At 34.1% G+C, this 12,473-nt stretch overlaps 1 protein-coding gene and 1 long non-coding RNA gene across 2 annotated transcripts in view; one reads left to right on the forward strand and one right to left on the reverse strand.

The window, feature by feature from the left end:
• Positions 1-9,307: 9,307 nt before the first annotated feature.
• LOC134800893 (uncharacterized) lies at positions 9,308-9,877 on the reverse strand. Its single transcript, XR_010145590.1, has 2 exons — positions 9,583-9,877; positions 9,308-9,445 (listed from the first exon to the last, which is right to left on the reverse strand). It is a non-coding gene; the product is annotated as an uncharacterized LOC134800893 (long non-coding RNA).
• A 733-nt stretch (positions 9,878-10,610) lies between these two features.
• LOC134800739 (probable aminopeptidase NPEPL1) overlaps positions 10,611-12,473 on the forward strand; it is a 44,819-nt gene continuing 42,956 nt past the window's right edge. The window contains exon 1 of the mRNA XM_063773270.1: positions 10,611-10,738. The gene's annotated coding sequence lies outside the window, so the exon portion shown is untranslated. The remainder of the gene's footprint in view (positions 10,739-12,473) is intronic.

Genomic DNA, 12,473 nt, shown 5'->3' on the forward strand with positions numbered 1-12,473 from the left:
TTGTCACTTAATATGAAATCCTCTAAGGAATATAAAATTTCATCCAGTTCACGTATTCTTCATAGTTTTTTTGGCAAAATAAAAAAAATCGTGAGTTCAAGCCTCGAATGGGGTAGTTAGAAAATGCCCTTAGAAAAAAATACAAAAAGAGGGTGTAAAATTATGTATCTTGTATAAGATAATTTTCTTGTATAAGATACAAGAAAAAAAATTTTTTGGCATCAAAGGCTTTCAATGGCACGACCGGGCGTTGCATAGTTTGATATATCATTTTTTTTTATTGATTTCGTATAAATGTACTCATTCTGTTTTTTTATTACTAGTCTGTCTAAAGTCTAAACCTGGTCGGAAATTTAAAAAAAAGTAGGCCCTCAAAAGTTCTATGAACTATACTAACACCTCATGTTTATTATAATGTTATTTTGTTTTAAAAATGCGATACTTTTGCAGTTAATTTCTATTACCTACATATACATACAACAGTATAAGGGCTGATTTAGACGGCGCGCGAACTCGCATGCGATTTTAGTTACATTGCGGACCGTTGGTTACGTCCAATTCAGCCGACCAATCTAAACCCGCAATGGTATGAAACTCGTATGCGAGTTCTCGCATCGTCTAAATCAGCCCTAACATTAGATATATAGAATAGATAGAATACTCTTTATTGGCACACCTCAGTAAAAAGATACAAAAAAATAGTACAATTGATCAAATGTAGAGGCAGACAACAGGCGGTCTTAACATTGTCATGAGTTTAACTTGTACTTTACTTGGATATGACATGCGACCGAGCAAGGCCAAGCCATACCAGATGCGAATGTAGACGAAGATGTACTGCATACGCATTCGGTGTGTATTGGCCTTAAGGGAACAGAGCTTATCTTTTTTTTATTATATTTCCAAAAGGAATATGTAAAAAACTAATCTCAACCATAGAGTTGAAAATATATATTAGGGCTACCCTACACTAGCGTCTTTTGAGCGTCAGCGCTATGGAAAATGGCGTCGCTGCACAGTTGCGCCAACGTTGCGTTGAGTAGCAGCCATAGAGTTGACTAGGGCTAGCTGACGCCGATGCTAGGGAGATGCTAAGTGTGGGATGGCCATTATTATCGTTAATATGGACATAAGAAAATCATTCTTTATTAATAAAATTTACTTTGTTGTATTAATAGTATTATACAAATAGCCAATTCTTATATTTTACTATTGTTGTTATCATATGGTTCTATACAAATGGTACTAAGTTATTCATGTATGACGTTATCTATGAAAAGGGACCTTATTGTCGATGGCGCTTAGGGGCTGTCCATAAATTACGTCATCGATTTTTGACGATTTTGGACCCCCCCCCCCTATAATCATCCAAAAATCATGCTTCAAATGACCCCATTTCCTCCTACTTCATGCTACCGTCATCCGATGTCCAGACCCCCCCCCCCCCCCCTAATTTGAAATGACGTAATTTATGAATAGCCCCTTACGCCATTATTAACGATGCTCCGATATAAATACAAGGACGCGCGACGCTGTGCGGCGTAAGCGCCATCGACAATAAGGTCCCTTTTCAAAGATAATGCCCCATATTTTGTGTTTTTAATTTTTTTCCAAGTTATGAAATATTATTTTTATAGTATTGTGGCTGTGAAAAAGTTTCCATTAAAATGATAAAGGATGTAATTAATGTATATTTTAATTTGTATAGTTCATACTGGCTACAGTCGAATTGTGGAAAAGAGTAGGTATATTAATAGGAATGTTATCTCGCTTACACTTATGCGTATTAAAATGGAAATATGCTTGTTTTAAAGAATTAAGTATTAAATACCACTTCTTGTTTTAGAGTACCAATGCATGGTAAAATGTTATAAATACTAATAAACTTGCAAATATCGGGAACTCGCCAAAATATACAGGGTGAAATTTTAACCACCTGCGTAGTGACTTTATAGGTAATTTCATCCTGTATAAGGTAAATACATGTTATGAATTTCTTGGTTTTATATGGAAAATACAAATAAAATTGTCACTAATGGTAGGTAGGTACTCATACTTAAAATCCGGATAAATGTAGGTATATATTTGAAAAGACAGTCTAGACTAGACCCATTTTGGGGTCAATATGGAGAGTAATCTACATTTTCACTAATTTTTTTCTTCGTCGCCTTGATGTTATTATTATTAATAATAAAATCAAGAAATGTTAATATCACTGTGACGTGATTAGACGTCAGTAACACAGTATTTTGTTCAATGAACTATTATTGCTAACGTATAGAACCGGCACAGAGAACCATCATTTTGCGCCATGAGTTGTTGTTTTGACAACAAACCATAGAAGCGGAGCGTTAATCTCGCGACCTAAACGTGTAAGCGCCATGAATTTTTGCGGCGCTTACGACGTTTTGGTTGCGGGGTACAGGTAGTTATTGCGACAATTTGATTGTTTGATATGGCTTAATTCTCTATAGTAATAATAATTCAATGATTTTGTCACATGAAATGTATGAAAAAGACTGACTGTCTAAAAATTCTTAAACATATTCCACTAACTTGACATTTGCCAAGAATCTGATATTAGCTGTCGTACATTTCTGTAGCCGTACCACGAGTTGACACAAGACAGTCCATCTCGCTCGCATTGGTGCGATAGAGATGGAATGCAATCGAGTTCACTCAGTCGCTACGTAAATGTCAAATGCTAACTCGTGGTAGCCGTGCTTGATTGAATATTGGTATCGTAATTTGAAAAGAGGCAAAAGGAATGAAAGATAGAATTGATTTATTGATTATACTTGATTATACGTTTAATTCGGTCTAGCCTAGTCGGTAGTGACCCTGCCTACGAAGCAGGAGGTCCCGGGTTCGAATCCTGGTAAGGGCATTTATTTGTGTGTTCATCACAAATAATTGTTCCTGAGTTATGGATGTTTTCTATGTATCTAAGTATTTATATATATGTGTATATTATATATATATCGTCGTCGTCTAGTACCCACAACACAAGCCTTATTGAGCTTACTTGGGACTAGGTCGATCTGTGTAAAATTGTCCTATAATATTTATTTATTTATACACACGGCTAAAATAAGTACGTCGTGTACATACGTGGCCTCTTATACAAAATATTATAGATAGGATTTCTCTCTACGTAGAAGCGTACGACAAATTGTCAGCTGACAATTGTCAAGTTAGTGTAGTTGTCATTGTATCATTATAATACATCACTTCATTGTCACGTTAAATTTAATATTATTCTCGTCAATTATCGATTGTAAAGGCTATATTAGATGAAGTGGCACTTCAAAATTTATGCACAACGTGACTAAAATTTAAAAAATGGCGTACGGTATTGTCTAGCCTTATTCCTTTATCTTATTTTAATAATAAAATGTGCCCTTCAACTTTACGAGTATTGCCAGATAGAAATGGTTATAATACACATTGAACTACTTATTATTAGGTATAGATCCGGAACACAGAACCAGTATTTTGCGCCATGAGTTGATGTTGTTTTGACAACAAACCATAGAAGCGGAGCGTGAGTCTCGCAACCTAAACGCGTAAGCGCCATGAGTTTTATGGCGCTTACGACGTTTTGTTCGCGTGGTATAGGTTGCAATTGCGACAATTTGATCGTTTGTTACTTATGGCTTCCCTACAGTAATAATATCTCAATGATTTTACTGCGCCATCTATTAAATAGAAGATGAACAAGTTTTAAATATTAAAACTGCCTTTTAGTAAAAATATTTTGTATTAATTAAATAAAGGGACATTTGGTAATTAAAATAAGACTAGATATGGTTGAATTTAAAGTGAATGAGTCGGCTGGTGCGTTGAGTCTTTTAAAATCTTTGCTTACCTCGTATGTAAGTCTTGTTCTCGACTATTTGGAACCCAAAAACTGTTATAGTATTGGTCTACCGCTTAATCGAGACCATTGAGAAATAAGTATAGAGTGCTCACTCCATACATCAGTATCGATACATCGACATCTATTGTCGAGTAGCAGTACTGATAAATCCCCTAATTGCCGCTAGATGTCGACTACAAAAATAATAGGCGTTTTGGTAACAAAACTGATGTATGGAGTGAGCACTCTATGCTTATTATTTCTCTATGCCGAGACGGTTCGTTGTCTAGCTGCTGTGATTAAGTATAGTATGGTTCTGTAAGCGACTGGTTGGTATGGTGTAAGTAAAAATGTAATACGAACAGAATAGAAATAGCTCACGTACCGTCTTGAGTTAAGCGGTAAATAAAGCTATCAACAATTACGCAGTTTTTTAGTAGGCATATTACAAATATACAATTAAGGTTTGTACAGTCGATATGAGATATATCGGAGCGGCCAAGGTGTTCACAATATCTGAACACGCACTCTAACGCCCAGACAATAGAGGCGTGTACAGATATTTGTGAGCTCCTCGGCCACTCTGATATATCTGATGGCGATTGTACCTATCTTAGCTTAAAGCTTATTAGCTATAAGCTAAATGCAACTATTTTTTTATGTGAATGTTAGTATTTGATTTTTTGTTTTGAGTTTTTAAGTATAACTGTTAAAATGTTTTATCCTTATAAACTAATGATCTTTTAAATGACAAATGCCTAGCAATATTTTCTTTCACTAATGTCAAGAGGTGGAGGTTCCATGTACAGTATTTTATATACATTATATAGTATAAATCGGTTAGTTATTTTTATTTGTTTTAATAAGTAGTTATATTATGACTACTTTTTAGTAATATGATCACTAATTCTATGACAGTATTTAAACTTGCCTTTCCTTTCAAGTTCTGTATTTGCATTCATGTTGTACAGCCGCTACCAGATATATCGGAGCGGCCGAGGTGCTCAAAAATATCTGAACACTCATTCTAACACTGTGGTCACCAATTAGTTTCTTCAGGGGTCCGTTCTTATAAAATCGTGGTCCGTTTCTACTTGAGTTTATTAAATAAGCAAAAAAATAATAAAATAGGTTCGCGGTCCTGATCCAGGTCGCGGTCCGCCATTTGGTGACCCCTGCCTTAACACCTTGACAATAGAGGCGTGTTCAGATATTTGTGAGCACCTCGACCGCTCCGATATATCTGATGGTGGCTATACAAATGGGTATTAAACAACTAATAAATTGATTGATTGATTAATTGATGTTGTTGTCAACTTTAGCCAGTCTTTTCCGAGATCGCGGGGACAACGCCGTCCTCGAAACGTCGGAGGTAAATTTAAAACTTAATTTTACGCGATTAAGTCCCATCGTTGTTAATAATAACAAATGAGTTGTTTCAAACATGAGCCCTGCAAGGGCACTCAATAGAAAAGAGTTCCTAAAATATCAGTTTTTGGGCTCTAAAAGTATAATATAGGTGTTGTTATTAGAATTGTCATAGTGTATGTTATAGATTTATAGACATCGGATCTAGGGTATTGAAGTGTATAATTTTAGTAGTAATATTTGTTTTTTTATTTACATTAACGGGAGTTTTTTTACAGTATTCTAAACCGGTCACAGTATGAGTATAACATTTGTTTTTAATCATGAAGTCATAAAACAGGGGTCAAAATAAACAGAATTTGCTTTATACAACCGTGCGGAATAGTTATTTAAGATACAAGAGGAAAGTAGGAAATTCGCAAGGGAGTGTTTTAAATCGACACGAGTTGTGAATTACCTACTCGCACGTATGTCGTACCACGTTTTACAGTAAATATGGCCCTTTAAACTTCCGACATAGGCACGGAAAGTGCTCATTCCCGCACTAGTGAGAGAAAGTAGCACCTGTACTGTAAAGAACAGGTGCTAGAGTATTTACTATAAATGTGCGGCTACGCTCCTTTCGTCGGGTGACAAGCAAATGTCACTAACTAACATCATTGAAATGATTGGACAATAAACCGTGTTACAAGTGTAATAAAGTGCATTGTTACTTAAATTTTTTGATAGTACGATAGTACTTAGTGAGTTTTGCTTGTCACCCGACGCTTTCATGGAGTTGTGTAAAGGTGTTACTCTGTTTCGTTTCTATACTCCTGTGGATATAGATTGTATACCCATACGTGCTATGTCATGATATGAATGACAATAAACTTAGAATGAATTGTTGTATTTTAATGTTTACATGATGTTATAGCACTTAAAATCGTATGTATTCCTTACAGATGTAGTGCTTGTTTTCCATCGTATTTTCTCGGAAACGTTCGTATTTGTCATGCTACTTCAGTCAACGTCAGTACTTTTTGTACCGAGACTGACTGAAATAGCAAGACACGTAAGTACGTCTCCGTGAAAATACGATGGAATATAATAATGCACTACAACTGTACAACACTTACAATGTATAAAAATAATGGGTATTTTTAACAACCTATTCTTTGCTGTTTCGTTAAAAAATATTTTAGGTATATATATTATTTTGTACAAATGTAGGTACGTTTTAAGTGAAATAGCGCTTATATTTTTTTCTTGACTTTTTTTTACATCAACCGCTTGTTCTAAAGGACATAAACAATGTGATATATTTTTTTTAGTACAATCATAGTTAAAAATTACATGTTTTAACAAAGGACCTAAATATACTTGTGTGATTAACCCTGTAAAATGAACTTAGAATAAATTTAAAATTGGAAAAATTACTGTCTTGGATGAGACTTGAACTCAGGGCCTCTGGATCGATACTCCAGCGCTCTGCCATCTGAGCCACCAAGACCTCATCCATAGCCAGCAAATGACTGTAAAATGACTCTGATATTCCATTAACAGCTGTATTCTTATATTGGTACAGTCAAAGAATTCAATTTTAGTACCATTTCGTACCTTGTCACAGTGACAATCAATATGAAAGTCCCTATGGACCTCATACTAGTGTCACTGTGACTAGGTACGAAAGTACCTACCTTACCTACAGTCAGCTGCACGAGAAAGCAAAATACCTTGTCGTTTATCGCCGACATACAGCTTGTCACGTGTTTTAACTTCCTAGTTGATTTAAACACTACTAGAATATTGATTTAAGATACATTATTTCCATTTCGTAAATTACCTTATGCCGGCTGTACACTCGGCAGCAGAAGTTGCTAAGCGGGCGAGGTGTTCAAAATGATCTTGACGCGACTTTATTGTTAAGAGAATAAGAGTGTGTCTAGGTAACTTTGGACACCTCGCCCGCTTAGCAACTTCTGCTGCTGACTGTACAAACTCGTTGAGAGCCTCTCGCCGAGAGTCTCGGCACCGCTCCTATCCAATCGGAGAAGCGTGTGACGAGACGAGGAGGGAGCAGTATAGTACACACTCGTTCTCGGCCTGTCTCGGGGTGTCTCGACGACTGTGTACAGCCGGCATTATTACAATCTGAACCGCCATTGCTGTCATCAACAGTGCAGTCTTTCATATTCGAGCAATAGGGTATTTTCCAACTTACTTCAATCAGTAACTTTTTTAGAACTGTCAAAACGATTTGTTAATATGAAATTTATATGGAACTTTACATCGTGACGTCACGGTCAACTCACCTACTTTTTATATTTCTATCCGATTTATTAAATAGAACTTGTGTTTAAAAATAACTCCTATCTGTGTTTTTCTAATAATTATCAGGTGCTTTATTTTATGCATGGTGTAAAATAATTTATTTTAAATACAGTATAATACCCTATTTGAGAGAGAAGCAAATAAATGATTTAACAAACGACAGTTTTTTGAGTTACACCATTGAACTATTAGGTATTACTAATGTATCGAACCGGCACAGAGAACCATCATTTTGCGCCATGAGTTGTTGTTTTGACAACAAACCATAGAAGCGGAGCGTGAATCTCGCGACCTAAACGTGTAAGCGCCATGAATTTTACGGCGCTTACGACGTTTTGGTCGCGGGTACAGGTTGTGATTGCAACAATTTCATTGTTTGGTATGGCTATTGGCTTCTCTACAGTATAATAATATCACCATAAAATTAATTTACCTACTGATAATGTGACTTATGGCACTGAAGTCATTAATGACACGTTCAATTAGTTAATTTTCAACTTTGCCAAAACCTTGTTAATTAAGTGTGATTAATTTGTGATGTTTTTTTTTACGTTAGTTGAGACAGTGATTATTAAGTGATTATTGTTAAAGTGCCTTTGTGATTGTTTTTTTTTAATATAATGTTATATGGTGTATACTATGGTGCAAGTATTATTTTTTATGCCGAACCTAATAGAATCCTCCATATTTGATTATAGGCTTTAATAGTAGTTTATGTGACTGCTACATAATGAAAGGCATTAAAATACGAGTGTGGGTTTATGAAACGAATGAAATGAGTTTCATAATAGTATCACACGAGTGTTTTAATGCCTAATTATGTACAGTTACATACACTGATTTATCTACACACATATTATAAACTTTCTATGATATATTCACTAACCTCATATAACAGCCGACATTGGGGCACTTTCCTCTCTGGCGGAACTCGCGGATATGAGATGGCGTCTCCGAAATATCTTTATCGTATATTTTACACGAAACTTTTGTTATAGTTACTTTAAAAGCAACAAAACAAATTATTTTTTACTTACAAACTAATTAAAAGATAAACTGTACGGCAAATGAAAACTTTTTTCACGCATGTCACGCATCCGTAGTTTTTTTTTTAATTCAAAGACAAACTAGAGTCGGGGTCGATTACCATATCGTCCGATACCAACTTACAAGCGAGATTTGTCAATATTGTATGCAATTGCCATTTGATTTCGAATAAAACGTCATCTCGACTGATATTAGAATAGGGGTCAAATCAAATTGCTTTTTTTTTCAGAGATGTTCGAAATTTGAATGTCATTACCAAATCGATTTTGATATAGTAATGAAGCTATTACCACATTTTCACAGATAAGAAATTTGCTGTAACAAAACAGTTTATCGTAATGTGGGGCATTATTTACGGATTTTGAAGGCATCATAGAGAGTTTATGATATGTGTGTAGATAAAATAAATAACATTTAATTTAAGTTCACAAACTGTTTTTTCTTTTAATGAAATTAAAGTTACAATTAAATAATACCGTTGCCATAGTAACACTATGTACTAACCTACTAAATTATAGATTAAATAAGTATAGACTTCACTCTCGATGTGTAGGTTATCTGTTCAGATATTAATGCAGTTTCAAAATTATAATGTACATAGAATTGTCCGATGCATAGCTTAAATACCTACATAGCTAATAGAAAAATAACAGTACCTATGAAAAATCGTGAAATAAACATTTTATGTTTATTGAATTCTTTAAAAAAAAAAAATTGTAATTAAAAGTTTTAACCACAAATCAGAATAGGTATATTGAATTACCTACTACCATTACACTCATATTTTATCTAAGAAAATATATTTACCTGTTGCGGTGTCTTGAGATTCCGAAAAATACATTTAGTATAGACCGACAACTAATTGTAGAAATTAAAAAGTGGCAACATCGTAGTGTCGTCCCGTTATCTTAGATTGATTTGAAAGGGACGACACTACGATGTTGACACTTTTTCATTTCTACAATTTCTTGTTGGTCTATAGTATTCATATTCACTTGTTTTAAAATACAACATTGAAATTTCGCGCCATGTATTTTTTTTCTATGTTTTATTTAATGGTTTGTAAATACCTATACAGCCAGACACCGCAGCTACCATAAAGTGTCTAAACTTTTAAAATTGTATAATGCTTCTATTGATAATTAATAAAAATAACTGTAAGTTAAAAAAACACAGCAAATTTATTGTGCTACAGTTACATTTTGTTATGTGATTCTGTTCTAAGTATGGCTTGGTGAAATTATTAAAGGAAATCCGATTATTTTTGTGGTTTTAATGGTAATTCCCCCTTATTTAATTCTAAAATTATGACGAGAAACATAAAGAATGACGATTTTCAAGAACCGATAAGATACTTTCCCGCATTGTATTATGAACTCGGTCTACGGCCTACCACGAACCACGTTCGACGTGTTGCCTCCCTGTCACACTTATGTACGATTTAACAAGTGCGACAGAGAGGTAACACGTCGAACGTTTGTTTGAATCTTGGGGTCACAAACTACTAAGAAGATTTATATTTACTCGTATCTTTGATTTTAGGAATGTTGGTCAAGCAGATCTTGTCAGTAGAAAAAGGCGGCAAATTTGAAAAATGTAGGCGTGAAGGGATATCGTCTCAGAAAATTTGAATTTCGCGCCTTTTTCTACTGACGAGTTTGGCTTGACCATCTATATTTTGAATTGAACGTATTGTTCGAAAGTTTTTGTAATTAAGTCGAAATAAATATGAACGCTACAACTGTATAACGGAACGTAAGTGGTTCGTTCGGAAATCTCGTTGTGACCTACACATTCTGCGATCTTCATTTGCTTATATAAAAGGTTATCAAACTGGTGGATATAATAGACAGGAAAAGAATATTATTCCGTTTTAATAATCACCATACAGTACTATGGAATTAATTTGTATTTTCCATTTTGTTACTAACTTATGATATTTTCGTCAACAGTTTTCATGTTTCTGAACGGCATCTAGCTTTCAAATGAATTCAATGATTTGGCAAGTTGATAGTACAGTAGAAATAAATTTTATAATAGCTTTCCTTTGTTATTTAAAGTTTCTATTCTCCGTCACGTCGCTCGTTGCTGTATAATAGAATCAACATTCATGCAGTAAATCGGTGAATAATTGAACGCGAAGGACTAACGGTAAGCAACTAAGCATAATCATTTTAAAGTTAGCGCGTCCGTTCGTTTTTGACTATTTTCATTGTTTGTTTTGATAATTGTCATGTTTTAGTGTTATGTAAGTAATCATGTTAATCTTAAGAACATTTAGTGCGATTAACCCGGTACTAGTGTCAGGTGAATGAACTTTTTATCATTATTTATTGAACGACTATTTTTAGAATAACGGTTGTGTTCACTGCTCCGAGCGTTATTTACTTTCGCTTATTCAAATTAAACACTACTGTTACTTAGAGCTCATTGAAATGGTATTTTGATCTGTTAAATGATATGTAAGTAAGCAACACTTTTCATTCAGTCAAAAGTCTGTTGACCTGGCACAATGTTTAGGTTATTTTTTTGGCGTAAACAATTTTTTGACATCTTCGTTTGGTAACCATCTCGAGTTTTTACTAATAAAATGACATTTCCGAATTTAAAAGTTTGAGCGAATAGTTATACTTGCCAAATGTTACTATTGCAAGGTCAATGACCCTTAACCCTTCGTATGCCTTTGTCAAAATTTTGCTACTGAATTAATAACCTTAAAATTAAATTACAGTCCAAATTGTGTGGTATGTATATGGGACAAGGCATCATCAGCATTATTATTATAATGTATACTAAGTCATTAACTGAGTGTTAACTTAATGTTTAAATTAATGTAATACTTATTCCATGCTGTGATTGCCTTTAAGTGGGGGATCAATAATAAATGTGCCCTTTTAGTATGTTACTTATAGCAAAGACATATGTAACTTCGTATAAGACGAATAAAGTCTAAGGAAAAAACGTGCCTCGGAATTCAAGTAAAAGTCATTCTCGAATAGATGCCGCACACACCTTTAGCCTATCCTCGGCTAGATGGCGTGACGACACCGTTTCATATTTAACAATTTTAACACATAGATATCAGTGAATGAACATGGATCAAAATGATATAAAAATAATAAAATAATTTATCCATATATATACATTTTTTGATAACTTTATACGTTTTCATTTTGAGTTTTAGTCGTGTGTCGATGGCAGTAAATTTACAGTGACTACACAATTTACAATGACAGGACCCCTCTATACTATCTATTCTTTTTGCTTATAGTATATAAATTATTCTGTTGGTAATTGTAATAGACAAATCATCATCATATCAGCCTTTTATCACCCACTGCTGAGCATGGGCCTCTCTTGTAGTACACCACTTATCCCGGACAAAATATACAAAAGGTTAAACATTATGGACGCTGAAGGATATAAAGTTTAAAGATTCATATCATTGTTGAGAAACAATATTAGTAGACTAATATTGTTTCTCAACAAACAGTTAGAGTTAAGGTGAACAAAATTTTAAAATGCACTTACCTATAAATGCTAAATTGGTTTCATCAATTTGTTTGCTATGCAAAAGAAACAAGTTAGGTTATAAATTCAGATTAACATGACTGAGCTTGTTATCTCTGATAGCAACAAGCCATTTACTTACTTTCTTGTAGTCTTAATAAGTTATTGTTCTGTAACAATGTCATATTAAAATAACCAAAGAACATAAAATGGACTGCGTTATGGAATAACGAACTAAGTAGTTCGTTATTAAATAAATAAATAATAAATAAATAATAAATAAATATTATAGGACATTCTTACACAGATTGACCAAGTCCCACAGTAAGCTCAAGAAGGCTTGTGTTGTGGGTACTCAGACAACGATGTATATAAT

This window comes from Cydia splendana, chromosome 20, assembly GCF_910591565.1.
Source record: "Cydia splendana chromosome 20, ilCydSple1.2, whole genome shotgun sequence".
Classification (NCBI taxonomy): Eukaryota; Metazoa; Arthropoda; class Insecta; order Lepidoptera; family Tortricidae; genus Cydia; species Cydia splendana.